Here is a 6,000-nt window from a genome sequence, read left to right on the forward strand (position 1 = left end):
TCTCGCGTAGTCACCGTGTCTGTATACACCGGCTAAGCCCGTATACCACGTCCAGAACTAAGGCCGTAACTAAGCTGACCGCAAGCTGAACGCGACGCACAGAGCCGAGGACGTGGACCAGAAGCAATCAGCACTTACGTGTTCCTCCGGCTGATACGTTAGAGCGTCGCAGCGGGTCCTCAAACGTGCTGGATCATTCCGTGACGTGCACCCATACGCGCACGCTTCTTCAATCCCTCGACGCTACCTCCGGTTACCAAACAATGTCTGATCTCTTCGGATGCGATATTTAAAACCGGATTCTAGGCGATGAAATCCCCGGAGTCGCTGCTCTACGTTCGATCACCAACGATCCAGCCTCCCTGGATCCTCCCTGCACGAATGCGGCTAACGCAATCCTATCCCTCCACGGTGCTCCTCGTTTTCAAATCGCGGCGCCTACAGGCAACGTTCGCTTCGCGGTACCGCGTATATTCTCTCACAGATACTCGCAACGACCGCGACAATCGAAATACGCGTATCACTGCGTGTCAGGACACGATACGAGAGATCCTCGCGAGTCGAACGAACGCGCGGATGGTATCTGATCCAGGATCGATGCACGAAAGTTATCCGCGAGCCGGAACACTGCGCGAAGGCGCGCGTACACCGTAGTAACACCAAGTTCCGCCAGCACGAAGCGGTGTCGATGGTTCGGCGAACCGTATGCGGCCCGCACCCTCGCACGAGACGAACTCGGTCTCTCCTCGGGCCGGTAGGATGCCGACGCCGACTCCGACGCCGGCGCTGCCACCGCTGCCCGCCGGGGGTCGAGGATGGCTCCGGCTTCGCGACTGCGCCCTTTCGCCTCTCTTCAACCCATTACGGTTCTCACCCGTTCGCGCGCACCGACACGAACGCACACAAACGCTCGCAGGACTTATCGTGCGCGATGCGCTCGAGCTAAGGCCAACACGCGGCCGTACGCGCGCTCGCGCTCACCCCTATAATAACATTCACCCTTCCTCTTTGTCCGTGGCGGTGGTGCGTCGCTTCTTCCCGTCCCAACCACCCTCGACGCGGACTCGCGCCGCCGTCCCCATCGGCCGCAACACGTAGCCGAGCCAACTGCTCGGTCTGCCTACCGTGTACAACCCCCGCGATACATCATCGTATCGCTTCGCGTCTCGAACCAGCGTTTTATTAACCAGGAATTGAAGCGTCTAAGGTGTTTGGGAGTTGGTGTCGCTGGTTGGTCGCTCGTTCGATCTTCAGGGCTGGGTAAAGGCTTCGTAGGTAGGAATAGGAAGCAGAGTCGCGGATAATTGACCCTTTCGATGGGACAATGTTACGCGAGCAATCGCGTGTCCCATCGGTGCGGTGGAGAACGGGGAGATGGGTCCACGTGACTGCTGTCGATTGACGAGTCGGAAGAAGCGTGATCAATCGAGGGGTGGTCCCGTCCCCGTTGCCTATTGAGAACCGAATGGGATCTTCCTGGTAATTGTTGTCTGAGAACATGGACCGGATGCCCGGGACGGCTCTCTCGTCTAGACTGAATCAGTTATCGAGTGTCTTATCGTTTCCGCGTCGCGTGATTGATATCGCGAAGATTGGAGCCGATGGATTTCGAGTCAATTGTGGGATTGGGTTTAAAGTGTTTCGAATGGATCGGGCGGATGTGGTTCTGCGGATTCTGAGGAGTCGTTTTGATCGCGTTCGACAATGTTTCGACGTTTGTAGTAGAAAAATAGAGGGAACGAGTTGCTTTCGTTATGTCGTGAGATATCATTGTGTATTTTTTTTTATTGATGATTTAAGTGTTTTAATAAGAACGATGAGGCTGGACGTAATAAAGGGAATCGCGGGAAATTTGCTGAACGGAACTAGCGTTGTATAATTGTTTGATTTACATTAATTATTTGAATCAAGCTGTTGGTATTTCTGCAAGGTTTGTTGCAACTGGCCACACGATGCAAACGGTGTTGATCTAAAATTTCATTATTACCGAACAACGATACTTGCTCGAGCTCTCGTGTAACTTCGAATTAATTAAACTTGAATGTTTACGAACCTTGGCACACGTAAAAATTGTTCATTTAATAATTAACGTATCTTATTTGGTATTTGTTACTTCATATCTTATTTGCTCTTTTATTTCGGTCGAAGTACGAGCAGAAATATCTAGTTAAACGATAGCAAGTATCTATATTATACTGTTTGACACTTTGCAGTTTTTTTTAATTGCCTTAATAAGAAAGATGAAGATGTACTTTGTGTACACTGAACATTATCTACCGTATATTTAGTGAGAGTTAACTGCTGATAAGAAAGGTTCTTAAGACTGTTATAATTATACCATGCTATCGCGAAAACAGCGTTCCAAGTATTATAAATTAAAATTTGTTGGCTAGAAAAATGGTGTAAGTTTCCAGCGAGGTTTCTTGATTATTTTTAAAATTACAGAGAGTTTTTGCAGGATTATATTTCTCGGTAAAAGTAAGGTGATTTTAAGTAAGGATAATCGTAGGTGATTTATTTAAAAATTGTAGCTAAATGTATAAAAAATTAGCAGAGAACCAAAAGAAGATTCAAGCTTTTAAGAGACGTTTACAAACATAATTTATAACTAAATCAATCAATAGAATAAATTCAGGATTCAATCAGCGGATTTCATCACAGAACAGTATATTTGAAGATTTTACAAAATTCTAGGTATTTCATTCCTTTTTTCGATCTCCAAACGTTACTTTCAACGAAGCAAGCATCATAATCCCAAATGACATAAGTTACAGAAAAGCTAACGGCTAAGCGTCATCAAAATTCCATATTTAAAATAAATAAAGTGCAAATCTGCGCTCACCCTGTCGAGACCGCTGCCAAAAAGTGAAAACCATAAACGGAAGCTGGAAGGCGTTCTCAGAGAAGCGCGCGAGCACCGGCTAGCCCGGTCTAAATCGCAATCGAATTTCGCCGCTGGCAGAATTTCAATAACCTGGTACGAGCCCCGGCTCGAAACGCGAAACGGTGATTCCCTTTAATACAGCCGGTGTTACAAAACACGCGCGTCGCCCCGTTTGTCTTAATAAAGAATATCCTTCGTTCCGTGGAATCTCCTCTCCCTAGCCTGTAACGAGCCACGGGCGGTCGTTAGTCGTGGCGCTTGAAAACGGGATAGACACGCGCCTGTACCACCGCAGTTTGCCTTGCGCGAACAGACGCGCAATCGTCCGTGCGTGCACGGCTGTAAATAAAAAAGAGAGAGCCACGGCGCGACGACTTGGCTGGGAAATAAACGCGGTGGCGCACGTTTCTGCGCGGCGAACAGTTATACACCTGTGACGCTTCCGCAGACGCTCGAGAGCACCTCTCCACGGGCTAGACGGTATTTACACGAATCCCCGGTGACATTCTCTCCCGTTGAACCGTGTTCAACGGTCCTAAAATATGAAAAGGAAGGTAGGAAGTGTTGTTCGGTCTAGCGGAGGAATTTCGACGAGTGAAATTCGAAATTCGTCGATCGAGAGAGCTCCGCACCCGAGGCGAGAGCTCGCTGGGAGCAACTTCTCGCCAGCCGAGACTCGGCTCTTTCAAATTGTTTCCCGGCTTTAACGGTTCTCCGCAAAGTCATAGCGGACGCGAGCTGTCGCTCGCGCGATGGCTTCAGTCTCGATCGATTCGAGGAAATTCGCTCAGATTTTCCTGGATTCCCAAGCAAGTCGAGATCAATTTTACCTTTCACAGGCACACTCGACTCTCACTCGAACCTCACACAAGTCCAGTTACCCATCTTTACATCACACGAGTGAAATTACTTGACCCAAAGTTATTTAAGTACTCCTACCAATATCCAATGCCTCGTGTGTAAAAGAGGTGTTAATCGTTCACAGATACACTCGACTCTCACTCGAACCTCACACAAGTCCAGTTACCCATCCTTACATCAAAATTGAACAAATGAAATTACTTGACCCAAAGTTATTTAAGTGCTCGTGTCAATACCCAATGCCTCGTGCGTAAAAGAGGTATTAATCGCGTCTCTGCTCGTCTATTTACCCTGTCCCTGTACGGTCTGTCGGTGGACCTCGCGCGGGGCATTCTTCCTCTATATTTGCTTCGCTGCGACCATAGCCCGAGACGCGCCTCCTCGTACGTCGCGTCGCGCAAATTCCTGGCGGAGCCGCGGTGTAGGCCAGCTGGATCGATTCCCCTTACGAGGGGAGGGACTCCACGGTTGTCCATGCAGAAATCAAAGTCACTTGACGCGGCGGGCACGGAGGAATTTCATTTGCCAGATTCTAACGGCGCGGCGGACCCTCTCGGGCGACTAATTCGTCCGACGCTCGGGATACGGGCTACAACTTTGTAACGCGGACGAACCGCATCTCCTCTCGGTCCGTTATCGATTTTTGTCGCCGCGGACGGTCCGCACGGACCGTGCGGAACTCTCGTCCCACCCCTACGTTTCGCCAGCGTTCCCTGTTTTTGAAGAATTCGCGCGGCGATGTCAAAGTTCGGTCCTCTGTTTATTCAAATGAGACGGATCTCGCTGATGCCCTTTGAACAGGCCGGTGTGTTTGGTTTGTCCATCGGGGAATATTTGCCCCGTGTCCAACTGGAATTCACTCCGTGTTGGAACTTCGATAACCGGGGAATTTAAATTCTTTTTAAACTTGCCCGGTTTTGAAGGATCTCGATGCAGTTTCTCGGTCCCCAGGGGCGGGTTGCGCAGGTTAGAGGTGGTTAGGGTGTATTTTTCTACGCTTCCGTCGTTCCTGTTCGACCGTCTTGTTTCATTTCTCGCGAAAGAATGTGAATTTGATACGGAGAACGTATTTCTGGTGGGAGAGAACAGGGACGGGACATTAGGCGGACGAAAATGCATGCCTTTAAGAACGAACTGTGATTGCTAAGCATGCAGGTATTGTTCCAGAAATTGCTTGCTGCTATCTGATTGCGCGATGCATCGGGAATGGAAATGAGAAGTAGCGAGAACGGGAGAAATACGGTGAATTTTCATTTAGATAACATTTAGAGTTTTATTGCTGCCCTTGCAATTTATTTCGAATTTGAATTCTGTAATCACGTGGGTGCTGCCGATGTTTCATTTAACATAACCAAGTTTATGTAGATACGTGTGTGTGTTTGTATAAAATCACTCAAAACATGAAGAATCTTGTACTAAGCAGACATAAAATTGTTCACATCTCCACAACAGCTAGCACATGTTGATATTAATTAATTTAAATAAATGATTGTCTTAAACACGGGTGCAAGGTATTTAATAATAATTTAGTAAACCGTAAGCTTTCATTTCTATTTGCTTACAAAGAGATATTTCTGTTGATGGTACAATGGAACCTGCATGATCCGAATTCTCATTATCCTAACTACTATGCGGACCATTCTCACATCCGAACGTTCCATTGCCACAGATCACCATATTTTATATCACGCAACTACTCAAAATAAACACGTAATGCCGATACAACTATAACTATGAAATCTACTAAAAATAAGCCGCTCCAACGATTTTAATTTCGTGTAACACGCGCAGGGACGAAGAACATCGACTCCTTCTAATTTAGCACTTGATACCTGGATTTAATAAAGGAACGAATGTTAATTTCATTACACTTCGTTTCAGGTGTTCCGCGTGAAACGTATTACTAAAACACTTGTTGCTTCGTTATACGAAAATTCTCCTTATCCGTCTGAACAATGCAGTTTCTACCCTACTAAAATTATACGAAATTCAAAAAAATAATTCACAGATCGCCCTGAATCGTTCCTCGAATTTTCGTGTACTTACGAAAAGAAGCCGCGAATTGCCTCGCTCCGTCAGCCCTAAGGACAACCGGAAATAACCTCGACGAGCAGAGACTCGACGACGTTCAACCCAGCTGTACGTCTCACCCGCAACCGTATTCTAGCACGCTCGAGATCTCGACGAACGGTGAACAGAAACGACGGATTGTAAAATCCTGAACGTTCTCCACGGTCGGTTCGACAATGTTTAAG

General features: G+C 47.4%; 1 protein-coding gene across 1 annotated transcript in view; it reads right to left on the reverse strand.

Annotated features, from left to right (window-relative positions):
* The window catches only part of LOC143427943 (acid sphingomyelinase-like phosphodiesterase 3b), a 65,967-nt gene extending 65,457 nt beyond the window's left edge, over positions 1–510 (reverse strand). The window contains exon 1 of the mRNA XM_076902466.1: positions 139–510. The gene's annotated coding sequence lies outside the window, so the exon portion shown is untranslated. The remainder of the gene's footprint in view (positions 1–138) is intronic.
* Positions 511–6,000: the final 5,490 nt, after the last annotated feature.

This window comes from Xylocopa sonorina, chromosome 10 (assembly GCF_050948175.1).
Source record: "Xylocopa sonorina isolate GNS202 chromosome 10, iyXylSono1_principal, whole genome shotgun sequence".
Lineage (NCBI taxonomy): Eukaryota > Metazoa > Arthropoda > Insecta > Hymenoptera > Apidae > Xylocopa > Xylocopa sonorina.